At 30.9% G+C, this 13,275-nt stretch overlaps 1 pseudogene across 1 annotated transcript in view; it reads left to right on the top strand.

The window, feature by feature from the left end:
• Nucleotides 1-2,337: 2,337 nt before the first annotated feature.
• The window catches only part of LOC143226222 (uncharacterized), a 28,145-nt pseudogene continuing 17,207 nt past the window's right edge, over nucleotides 2,338-13,275 (top strand). Inside the window, exons 1-5 of the transcript XR_013014419.1 lie at nucleotides 2,338-2,533; nucleotides 3,237-3,459; nucleotides 5,906-6,044; nucleotides 8,699-8,860; nucleotides 11,731-11,828. The product of XR_013014419.1 is annotated as an uncharacterized LOC143226222 (transcript). The remainder of the gene's footprint in view (nucleotides 2,534-3,236; nucleotides 3,460-5,905; nucleotides 6,045-8,698; nucleotides 8,861-11,730; nucleotides 11,829-13,275) is intronic.

Raw genomic sequence — 13,275 nt, 5'->3', positions numbered from 1 at the left:
CTAGCTGGTCAAAAGTTTAAGACCATACTGAAACGAAGCGTTAATTGCTAAACACGTAACGAAATTTAGTCATTTGTGTTCAAGAATTAGCGTTATCAACATCTCCCACTGACATCTCCTGTGTTACATTGGGTAAAAACATGGCAAAGGCTAAAACGATGATAGAGTTTGAACGTGGCAGAATTGTTGAGCTGCAAAAGCAAGGTCTCTCTCAACGTGCCATCGCTGGTGAAATTGGGCATAGTAAACGTGCTGTTGCAAGTTTCTTAAAAGACCCTGAGTGATACGGAACGAGAATTTTAAGTGGTCGGCCCAAGAAAATTTCGCTGGCGTTGAGCAGGAGGATTCGACGGGTTATCCGGCAAGACACCAGCCAATCGTCGAACCAGATTAAGGCCCTTACAGACACAAAATGCAGCTCAAGAACAATAAGACAGCATTTATGAGAGAGAGGTTTTAAAAACTGTAAACATCTTTAAAGGCCGCGCTTCTTTCTACACCACAAAACAGCTTGGTTAAACTTTGCTGAGAAGCACCAAACATGGGACGTAGAAAAGTGGAAGGTTTTGTTCTCTGATGAAAAAAATTTTACCTGGATGGTCCAGATGGCTTTTAACGTTACTGGAACAATAAGGATATCCCACTGAAGACATTTTCTACACGACAGAGTGGAGGAGGTTCCACTTATGATCTGGGATGCTTTCTCCTTCCATGGAACAATGGAGCTTCAGGTTATATAGGAGCATCAAACAGCAGCTGGCTACACTGGCATGTTGAAGAAAGCATCCTTATTGACTGAAGGCTCTCGCTTGTGTGGAAATGACTGGATCTTTCAGCAGGACAACGCTGCAATCCACAATGCCCGCATTACAAAGGACTTTTTCATTTCCCTTTTTCTTATTTTCATTTTTCGAAGCTCTACTCAAATAAGTGGTTGAGTCTAACAATGCAAAATGCATATTTTTTCTTTAAGTTCATTGGCCTTAAGATTTTGGCCAGCAGTATATAGCTTTTTTATGCTTGAGAACACCAACGCTTAGGTACATAATAATCTAATGAAAAATATTTTATGCCACGCATATTAAAATATAATTTTAGTTACTCTGAGATAAGTATCATAGCAGTGTAAATTACACTGTTATTTGACAAGTGTATAATGTTATAAAAGCATTCAGTGTTATATTTAACAAGCTTTAACTTTACTACTACTTTAATAAGTGTTAAATACTTTTGGTAATTTTTTAGAAAGTTTAATTTTCTAGTAACTGTCCAACTATATAAGCTTATAAGTGAATGTTTTTCTTTCTTTTTAAAATGTTATAATAACATATATGCTTAGTTCATTTGCATTGGTTTCATTGCTTCACTTAATGAAATTTGTAATCAAATAAAATAATAACTAAACAGGTGTATTTTACAGGCTAAGTATGTTGTATTAAAATAATTTTTCATATACAAATAAATAAATCGCGTGACAGCCAAAGCCGATAAAATTGCGGTGGAATGGCATGTTCTACAACAATATTTTGATTTTGCATTTGTAGATAGTGTGATCCCACCGAAAATTTATCGTTTTTTGATAAAGGTATGTAATAGTCCTTTCCAATGCAATACATTTATCTATACCCTAAGACCCTAAAGATATCTTCAGACCGTGAATTTATATTTTCTAAAATTGGAACATTTTTTGTAGTTAATAATATTCGGAAATAAAGGGAAATTGGACGACTTTAGGGACTAGGACTATCCAGAACAAAATATGCACCAAGTTATAACCTGGCCTGGTAGTCACTGCGCATCTTGTTACAGATGAAAATCCAGAAACATAAAGGAAAGTAATATAGTGTCCTCAGATTTCTGTATTTGCAATGCTTATAAATAAAGTCTTAGATGAGTAATCTAGTGAAAATTTTGTCTTTCTTAACGATTTGCCCACCATGGACTTCGTTTGGTTTAATTTCTTTGGAACTTGAAATACTGGAGGGAAGACTGCTAATCATCTTCATCACGCGAGGTCTGGGATACTCTTTTAGCAATGAATAATGATATTTGTCGTAAAATTGTAACGTCTTCACTGTTGAAAGGAAGAGCCTATTTGGTGTGAGGGAGATTCGAACCCGTAACTTACAAACTGCAAATCAAGCGCTCTAACCACCTGGGCATGTTTGGGCTTCTTCGAATTGTCGATCAGATTGCATATGAATTCTACTGAAAGTTTTCAAACACTGCTGCAATTAAAAACATTGTTCAAAAAAGAGTTTTATTGACAAATACGAAATTACCTTTTGTGAGATGGCGTAGTGATCGTCTATTAAAGTGTATTGTAAAATAAGTTTAAACTTCGTATGGGAATGAAACTGTGTTTGTAGAGGTATTAATAACATTGTAGATGGTTGTGAAAACAAAAGAGATGTGAACAATAAAATAAATTGTATCTTTTAAAGCAAAAGTACAGTTAGGAAACATTCTTAACATATGTATTTTAAATTTTGTACAGAAAGAGAAGAAAACATTTTAACAAGGCCTGATAGGGGTAACTTTGCTAATTTATAACTATAGTATAATTTATAAGTTATAATTACATGGTTATTAAGTTAAATTCAATCATACTATAACAAGTAAAATTTATAATTTACCTAGTACTAAAAGTAACATTAGAACAAACAGTTAAAAGCAACTTTCATTTCAGTTGCATTGTAGTCTAGCAACAGTAATAATAGTATTTAGCATTATATGTTACTTAGTTAATTTGCAGTGCCGTGTTTGCTTCAGTAGGAAAATCTTGAATTTTTGTTTTCCATAACATCTGATGTTTAAACATCTGTTTTATAATGCTGAAAGCAAAGATACTTTGATGTCATCAGTATATGAGATATTTACCTATTGAGGTTCTTTGTGGATGCTTGTAGTCAATGGGATGAACACTGAATCTGAGTTTTGTAACAAAATTAATATGTTGAGACTAGCTGCTTTTTTAAAATTTTGTTTAATTTGAAAATTTTTGACACAATATTCATTATGATTACTATTATGCAACATTGTGCAAGTAACATCTCCTAGTTTGTAATGATCTGTATTTCTTTGTCAGTAGTTGAACTTATTTGACTGTGACAGTTTGGCTGCTGTTATAAACTTTGGTGTAATCATTCTAGTGACATTTTTTTGTAGAATATTTTGTATATGTTTTATTGATGTTCTGCAAACAGGATATTGGTATTAAAGTATGGAATCTTCAGAAATGAAGACCCTGAGAAGAAGTGAAAGGAATATTAAAACTCGTCAGCTATATTCACCAGAACCAACTTCATCAAAGACAAAAAACAGAGCTACAAAGCAAGTAAACAGGACTTTTAGATATGTTTTGCCAGAAATAGTTTCTCAAGAACAATACCCAGAAGTGAGTGGAAAACCCTTTTGCTGTGATATTTGCAAGTCACCTTATGTTATACATCCACATAGGTATGGACTTATGAATTTTAAAGTTTTATGTTCAGATTAACTATCACTAAAGGAAGTTATTGGATAGAGCTAAACAAATTGTAAGCTGTATGGGTTGTGGATTATGTATTCAGATTAATATCATTCCTGATAAGTTTCCTTGACTAAAAAGTCTAAAGTGACTAAAAAAGTATTAATTAACATTATTCATTAAAAGCAAACTGTATGTTACCATTGTGGAATATTAGTGTTTTATGGATTGCTACCATGATAGATATAATTTACAACAATGTGTAAAAACTACAAATTGTGTGATATTATAAATATGGGTATTGCTGGAACAGAAATTATAAACAATAATTTGTATCTAGAACAAAGTAGAATTATTTTTGTTGAACAAGTTAATTTTTTTAGGTTTAGAGGAAAAGAAATAAAATTCAGTATGTATTTGAACTAATAAGAAAAAGTTATTTACAATCTGTAGTAGTAATATAAGAATTAATGTCTATGTGGTCTATAGTGGTTACTTGGATGAGTGCCAAGCCTTATGATCTCTCATACATCTATGGGTAGTGTCCTCTGTGATGAACCTGATATTGGACTGTTGCTGTACAGTGCAAGCCCATTGTCAGAAGGTTTTCTATAATACACTGAAGTTAAAGTTTTCCCTTTCTTTCTTGCATGTTTTTCAGTCTCTAGGATATAACTGTAACATGCTTTGTACTATTTTTGAAATGTTATATTCTTACTTCAGACATGCTTCATTCATTGTGATGATATATTACAATCTGTTGCCAGCTGTACATACAGTTTTGGACATATGGAATTTTGTTTAACCATGTGTTTTGTTACTCATGCAAAGCTAGAATCATGTTATTTATGTTATGGAAATGTTCTAAAAGAAATATTTACTTTAGCTGCATTTAACCATTGTGTTCTTGAGTTATTTTTAGTGGCAAAGTGTTTAACTACAGTAACTCCTCTGTGTGACAAGCAGCTGATGATGGAATGACATTTTTTTTTCTGTGCTAGAAACATTCAACACTACAGATATGCTTTTTTTTTAATGCAAAAATTCTTGTTTGCATATTTTTATAATTATGAAACAGGAGCACATTGTATTAAAAACTTCTTTACTGTAACCATCTAAGAAGGAGTCAGTTGTAGATGCTATTTACATTTGCAATTCACCAAACTAACTAAAACCCAACATGAGAAACAGAGCCTTTAACCTATGTAATCATAAGCCACAGGAAGAGCCATGGGCAAGATGGTTTGATATGCATATTGTTACTAGAGGTTGTGAATAACCCTCTACAAAGCACTAATGGGATTATTTTCAGTGGTGAATGTAAAAACATTAGTGTTACATGACTTTTTCAAAAACTGTTAACATTTTATAATGTATTTCTGTGCATAATATTTCTATTTACACTTTATGCACCAACATGTAGAAGTGAGCAGGGTTGAGATGTATTATGTTGTAAGCCAACTGTTGTTTTCGAGAAATATCGGAGATAAAATGATTCACGTGGACAAACAACTTGGTGGAAAATATTTTAATTGTGAAGCTTGTATCATAAATAAAAATAAATACCACTTAATTTATTTTAATTACAGAAAAATGTATTGTATTACTCTTATAAAGAACAATTTTGACAAGTGCACTAGAAAAAAATGCTTACCATTAAATGTATTGTTTATGTGAAATATATTATTAGTTTCAACAAGCTATTTATTCATGTGTATTAAGAATTTCTAAATTTGTGAAAATTATCTAAAAATCATCAAAATATACAAATTGTAAAATATATAGATTTGAATCTTATTTATATCATTCTTAGGATATTGACATTACAAATGATCTCGCACAAATTCAAAACTTGATATTTATATCATTTGTTTCTGATATTTTACCTAGATATAATTATTACATTTTGACAAAGTAGAAGTATGTTACTTAAAAAAGTTATGAAATTGACTGGAGTATAGGTATTTATTTAAAATTGAATATATTCAAAGTAATTGAAAAGTGTATAAATAGATATCAGGTTACAGAATAATATTAATTCAGTGATATGGAATTTTGGATTGTTTAGCTGAGTTATGAAGCAATATTTGATATTTTCTACTATAAAATATATAGTTACGTTAGTAAGTTTATATTTCAGTTAGTGATAAAACTGAATCGGTATTTCTTTTGTGTAGTAGTAAGAAAGGCCTATAAATGAAAAACAGTGCCTTTTTATAAAAATTTAAATTGTAGAATGTGTGTAGATTTTTCTTTACCAGTAAATGAGATAATTTTGGTGTATAGTTAAAGTGAAAAAAAAGTTGTGAAACACATTTTAATGCAATTTTGAGAATCTTTTAAGAGCTTATTTATGGATGTTTTATTTGGTAAACTTAGTATATTGTCTTATGAAGAATGTTTCTCAAGACATTGTTATGGTATTTTCTTTTTTAGGAAAATTAAAAGAAGAATAAGAAATCTTCCAGTTCCTCGTCGTCACTTGGACCCAGACACAAATAAAAATTTAGTCTTGTGCAATGCTTGTGGTTTAGCAATGAAAAGTAAAAAAACAAAAAAGCCCAAAAAAGACAAAGTAAGTTTAAGTCAAAAGAAAATTTTATCTATTATACAATATAAAAAAAATAAATAATATAATTTTAATATGTTTTGTAGTTTGATATTAGTAAATATAAATTGAATAATTTTAATCAAAAATTTTAAACTAATAATTAGTAATGAATTAGTTTGCAAACCATATTTCAGTTATATTGAATTTTCATAGAAAGTCAGGATACATTATATCTTATCACTTTCATATTTGTAGGTAGCCACACACTATTTATGCTATTTATTGCCCATTACATTGTACATTACTAGGTTCTGTTTCTTTCTATATTCAGTCACTAATTCCAGTTTTACTTTGGTTGTGAAACTTGTTTGCTTTATTTATAAGTGACAGTGCTTCTCACTGATTTCTTGTTTTCAAGCTATCAGAAGAATTTTGAACAATGGGGGTTCTCTCTTTTTGACTGATAATTCCTTAACCTTTTCACAATGGCCTTGGTGTAAAATACACAAGTTCATATACATGTTTACACATGTTAATTATTTATATTGTAACTTTTAATGATGTGTGTGTATCTTAATGAAATTTAATAGACTTTTTTTAGTAAAGATTGCAAGTCTTTGTTACACAGAAAATCAACTTTTTAATGAAGCATTTTTACTAAAGATTTGTTTCTGAATATATCAAATCTGTTTTGTTACTAGTCCAAGTGCAAAGTGATTTTTCATGTGATGATTAAAAATCTATTCTTCATCCCAAAAATGTCAAATATTATTTGTGTAATCTATAAAGCCTTCTAAATCCATTTTAAATGTTTATTTTCAGTACAACCTTATATTTTATTTGTTATTTTCAGTACAACCTTATATTTTATTTGTTATTTTCTGTACCCTAACTATATGTGGTCTGTAAGCTTGACTGACCTAGTAACCACCATAACAACTGAGGAAACAAATACAAATTATGTTGTTTTTTTTATCTAGAATGACTACAGGTTGTAACACTAAAACATAAATGTTTTATATAAATAGCTTAAGTGTCATAACATTATACATTTATTCATATATATATCTTATTTTTTATTATACTGACCTTCCTGTCATGTTTGGCTAACAATACAGAAGTTACAATGATGTGGCACACATGTATTAATATTATCATACCTGGTTATATAAAACTGACCTTTAGTCTTTATAAAGTGACCTGTCTTGGCTATGTTTTAGTGGACTAGTATTTTGTAGAATACAGTAACATTTCAATTGTTATACATTATATATGTTTATAGATTATTACTGTTTACAAAGAAGTTCTTAAACTGATATGTCTTGAAACATCGAACAGAATGAAGAAGTAGAGCAAACAAGTTCTCTCTGGTTATGAACTTTGTACTCGGTTGTTGTTTCTGATTGATTGCCAAGTCAAATTTCGTGCATGGAGGATGTGAAACAGATTTATTTTTAAGTTTTATGTATATATATACATTTGAATAAACAAATAATTGTAAATTACTCTATCAATACCATTGAATTCCATTATAATTTATCAAGCTTAGTAACTAAGCTGTATTTTGGTCTAAAAAATATGAAATTTGAGCAGACCAAAGACACAACCTATCTTGTTGAAATCTTTTTTGAAAGAATGAAATAGCATTTTAGTGCATAAAAATGGCTGAGGAAGCCACTAAGGTGACATTCTAATTTTTCGGTTGGTTTTTCACACGTTATATACACAAGTATATACAAGGGATCATCTCCAAAAATAGAAAGAAGTGAGTAGGACCACTGTATTTGATTAGTGGTTAGATTACTATTTATATGGGCATTTGTGATGGTTTTAACATGTTTTTCAAGCTGGCAAAGTATGATTATTATTAAATATACTTGTCATAAATCATTAGTGTTAGGCCTATTATAACACATTTTGAATGATCAAGGCTAAAATGATACTTGCTTTATTTAGTAAGTGTATATTGTAGTCTGAGCAAACTTATTGTATTCTTACTTTTTAAAATTATTTTAGTATGTCTAAAGTGGTATTTAGGCTTTTCACATCAAACTGATCATCTAGAGTAAAACTATCAAATTTACAAATAATCTTGGAGGGCTTCCCCCGTGCCTTAAGGAAGGAAAACACCCAGTAGATAATTAACCTGGTGCAAAAGTGTAGTTTGAAATCTGGTCAAGCTTTTACATTTTTTCCTATAGGGCTTATGATAATGTATAGTTGAAAGACTGGTGTCTTCAACTGGACATAATATTTTTATTTCAGTACTTTTGTTGAATCATTACATATTATATTGTTATTAGCTTCAAGCTAGTCTGGTAGAACAAATATGTAATATTATAGAATGTGAAGGTGGTGTTGCCAAATCAGATTATGGTGCACAGATAAAAATGAACTTGTCAATATCATTTGTAGTTAGTTTGAAAAAAACAACAACTTAAAATCATTAATGATTACAGTATGTCAATTTAAAAGGTTAATCAGTTTCATTAAATAGAAATATTTTCAAACCTGAGACAATAAATAGTGTTTGATACAAGTATTGATTGCTTCTTTGCAAGTAGACCCAGTGAGCTACTAAGTTTGTTAAATAATTAGTTCGGATGTCATTAGTGTTTTGTAGGCTAAGTTTTTAACATTTTGTGATATTTCTGGTATTATTACTTTTTTTGAGACAGATTGTTCCATCTCCAGAAGAAAAGGAGAAGTACTTAAGAGAAGCTCAGGCATTTGCTCTTTCTCTTGTGGAGGTGCTTAGAGATCAAGATGCTGAACGGCTTTTTGTCCAGAATTTAAACAACAACCATGTGCATGCTTGCAAAAGTATATAATTGGTGGAGGTGAAGTAATTTTAAAATTAAAACCTACTCAAGAGTTAGTTTCTTGTTGTTTTAGCTGAACTTATGAAGTTTAACCCATTGACTGTGGCTGCTCTAAATGCACACAGAATTGTTGCAAGCCACACACTGTATGCACCACACTCGCATCCAACTGCTAGAGGCAGAATGTACCTCATATGGCAAATCAGCAGTCAATGTGCTAAATGAAATGATCTAAGTTGTAAAATGGTCAGAATGAAAAGATTATTATACATGTAATATAAAAAGTGTTTACAGAAAAGGGAACTCTGGCTTATTACAGTTTACAGTAGTAGAAAAATCTCAACATTGATAGTAATTGTTTGATATAATTGGGTAACATTACGTTTTATTTTGTTCTTGCTGAAATAAGCTGTCTGTGTGTGTTTAATAAATAACTAAATTTTTTGTTCATCTTCATCAGTTTATAACTCTTAAAAAAAGTACATTAGGCATAGACATTTATCAATAAGTTTTATCTATTTACTGCTGCCCAACAGTAGAGCTTTTGTTTTCACTCTTGTGTACGTACGTGAATGATATAGGTAAAAAATATTTCACCTAATTGCTATCAAATTTGGTACAAAGGTTGAGTGTCCCTCAAAGTCCAGTTGTATTTTGAGGAATATTGCTCAAAGGTCAAGCTCACTTGGGTGGTCAACCATTTTTGTTATAGTGTGAGCAAGTTAAAATTTCTAAGACTGTACCACTCTCACAGAAAGCTATGTTTATCTTAGAGATGTGCATGCTACTACCCTTTAGGTAATTCCCACTTAATCTTGTGAATTTTCTCATGAAAGGCACTAATGCATGTTGCTGTTAATCTGCAGTGAAAGCCCCATACCAATAGGAGGGCACCACAACATCTCTGAACATCAACTACTCTATGGTTTTTTGTATGTAGTCATGTTTGTTCAGTAGAGTTGAGATGAGCACACATTATATACACATGTTCTCCTCCTGCAGTCATCTCCTGTTCATTTGAATTGAGGTGAGCACTTACTAACAAATCATTTACTCTCTATATTACACACCATATGTCATGTCCTCCATGCCCTCCTACCATGGTTGGTATTGGTTCAGGAGCCTTATAGTTGAGTTGAGGTGAGCAGGGACTAACATATCTTACTCTTCTCTCATTTCTGGTGTTGGTCTAAAAGTCTGATAATATAGTTGAGATGAATAGGAACTAATAATTTCTGTGTTTTTTGTCCTGTGGCTGATGTTGGTCTAGGATTGTCTGAGGATGGTTGAGGAGTGCACTAATTACAGTCTGAACATACCAAACTACAATACACATATTGGCTCTCCGATCTATTGTTTGCAAGCATTTGGATGGCCAAGTTCTTATTCTACTCATATCCATGACACATGGGGCTTGTTTACCTCTTCCAACCTTCTATTATGGGCAAAATATGTACCCTAGAGAAGGTAAGGTGAAGTCTCCCAAGGATGTACCCATATGTAGTCTCTGCTGTCAGATGTCACACTCCATAAGTTTGTTTTGGGCATTTTTAAGGAAACTTACCTTGGTAAATACTGCACTGTTTCCTTCCCCATATCAACATGATATTATAACTTTCTGTGTGAAGAGGTGTTCAACACCTTTGAAGTTAACATTTAATTTCATGATTATGTACACCAATAGATATTCACCTTTCATATACTTACCATCCTTCCTACTTTCTGTGCATTTTAGACTAACTTGTCTCATCAATAATAAAAATGGTTGAGTGCAAAAGCACAGAGGGAGTTAGTAGGCACAATGTTGGGGTGGGGTCACACTCTTAGTGATGGAGGGCTTTTGTTGCATAATAATGTTATTTTGCAGTAGTGCAATTTTATGAGAAAATCTCTAAGGCAAGAGCATGTGTGAACAGATGAGTATTTATCAGAAATACATTTTCGGGTAAGGAAAATGTTAAGTTTCAAAAAATGGTCAAAACTTGATCACAATTAGAGATAGAAAGAACATTTTGGCATCTACATCTTTAAGAGTTAGGAACAGTCTAGTATGTATATAGGCTGGTTGCTGCAATAATCAAAATCATTGTGAGGCAGGAGTTGTACTGTTTGAATGCCTTTCTAATAGTTACTCTTAATTTGTACTGAATAAAAAATATTGTTGGTCTGTCTCTTTTATTTTATGTTAACTTTGTTCATAATATTCACAGTTTATTTGTAAGTTTTTTGTTTTTATTGTTCATGTTGATACTGTGCATAAAATTAAAGTATCAATCAGACCACAGTCTTATAATGTGATTTTATCAAAATCAGCTATTTTGTATTATATATATGTATACTTATAAACACCTTACACGTTTTTTACAAAACTGCTTGTGTGATAAGCTAAGCATGAAACACATGTTGAGGAAAAACTGGAACTACAGTACTGTAAAATTTTACCATATTAAAAGTAATCATGAACTTTCTGTTAAATATTCAGTTATGTCTTCATATTGCCTGGTAAGTAACACCTTAGTGAATGTATAAGAAATAAGATTGACAACTTATAATTACTTCCCATTCTAGCTAAAGCTCATGCCAAACAAGTATAATAGTTTGGTAATTAGAAATATAAATTATTTAATAATTTTTTTCCTTTCTATATTAGGGGACTCCCTGTGGAATTAAAAGTGTTTGACAATCACTGTAGATATAAAAACATCCAAAGATGTACTATGTAGTTGAGATGTTAAAAATTATTTTCATAAGTACTATTACTATCATTATAATACATAGCCCTATTAGATTTTTTGAAGTATAACATTTGAGAAAAAGTTAATATTTTGGAGAGTCAGCTCTTATGTTTTCTTCACTTTTAAATTTGATATTGTTTACAACTGTTTCAGGTGATACAGAGAGACCAGAACTAAAGGCAGGACATCTTCTTCATCTTTTGAAAGAGGCAAAACAGTTGAGCAGATTAAAATGTTACACAGTTGAGCAGGTACGATATTTCTAATATGAAAGCTTTTCACAACTTACTTTTGTAAATTGTTAAAGTAACATCTGACTTACCACACAGTGCTGCATACATTTGAATAAAATAATGTTTTTTGGATGCAAGAGTTGCTTCAGTAAGTTGTGATAAAGTAATATAACCAATGTTTAATACTAAATATTTACAAGAATGACATATAACATGGTATCAAAAACAGATTCACTAATGTAGTGTAGAACAGAACATTTTGTTGCTGTGAACTAATGACACGCACAAAGTGCAGTTGTGAATGCTATTGCAGTTAGACCATACGCTTTACATTTCAAATGTTTTATTGTTGTGATGAGTAATATATGTTTCCATGTTAACTATATGTATTAAAAATTGTTAACTTGAGAATGTTTAGTCCTCTTATATAAACTATGCAGTTAAATAATCCAAGGTTCTTACTATTAAAGGCCTATAAAAAAAATTCTTATGGAAAACTCTTATAGAAAAAAATGTTTAGGGTTAGCAAGAATGTAAGTCTAAAGGATTGAGCAGTGATGTTCAGTTGTAAGTCATTGATTCTGGAAAATATATTGAGCTAGTTAGAATGTCCCCCTAGTGGTTTTCTCAACCATTTTGATTTGTTAAAAAAGCTATCACGTTCTTTTGAACCAAGATTTCAAGAATGTAGATTGTGTCTTTAGTCTGCCAGGAGTTTGATGGTTTTTTAGACCTAAATACAGCATAGTTGCTAAGCTTGATAAATTATAGTGAAATTCTGTGGTAATGACACTATAATTTATGACTTTTTGGTTATTCAACTGTATACATATACAACCTAAAAACATATTTTAGTTCATATCCTACTTGTGCAAAATTTTAAAAGGCTTAGCATCCTGCATTCAGCAGCAACTGAGTTCAAAGGTTGTAGTTAGCAGAGAAAATTATTTGCTTTACTTGTTTATTTATTGTTCCATATTTTAATATAAATAAGTTTAATAAACTTTTTTCCAGATAGTAGTAATCTATATACATGCATAATAATTAAAATTATACTGTATATTACAAAATATTAGTCCATTAAAACATAGCGAAGACAGGTCCACTTTTAAAGACTGAAGGTCAGTTTTTGTGTTATTGGATAGAGTAACATGAATGCCCCTGCACCATGTCAATGCAAGCTATGTATTCCTAGCCAGGCACAACTGGTGGGTTAGTATAATAGAAAATAATAAATATATAGTTATAAGACTTTAAGTATTTAGACTAAACATTTGTATTTTTGTGTTATAATTTGTAAGAAAAATAGCATAACTTGCATGTATTTAATTTTGTATAATGGTTATGAGGTCAGTCAAATTGACAGACACTACATAATTAGGGTAGAGAAAATAACAGACAAAATATAAAGTTTTAGTGAAAACAAGTATTTGAAATGTATTTTAGAGGTTTTAGAAATTACACA

The sequence above is a fragment of the Tachypleus tridentatus genome, chromosome 1 (assembly GCF_004210375.1).
Source record: "Tachypleus tridentatus isolate NWPU-2018 chromosome 1, ASM421037v1, whole genome shotgun sequence".
In the NCBI taxonomy this organism is placed as follows: Eukaryota; Metazoa; Arthropoda; class Merostomata; order Xiphosura; family Limulidae; genus Tachypleus; species Tachypleus tridentatus.
Note: the sequence above shows the minus strand (reverse complement) of the source record. Positions and strands in the feature narration are given on the sequence as shown.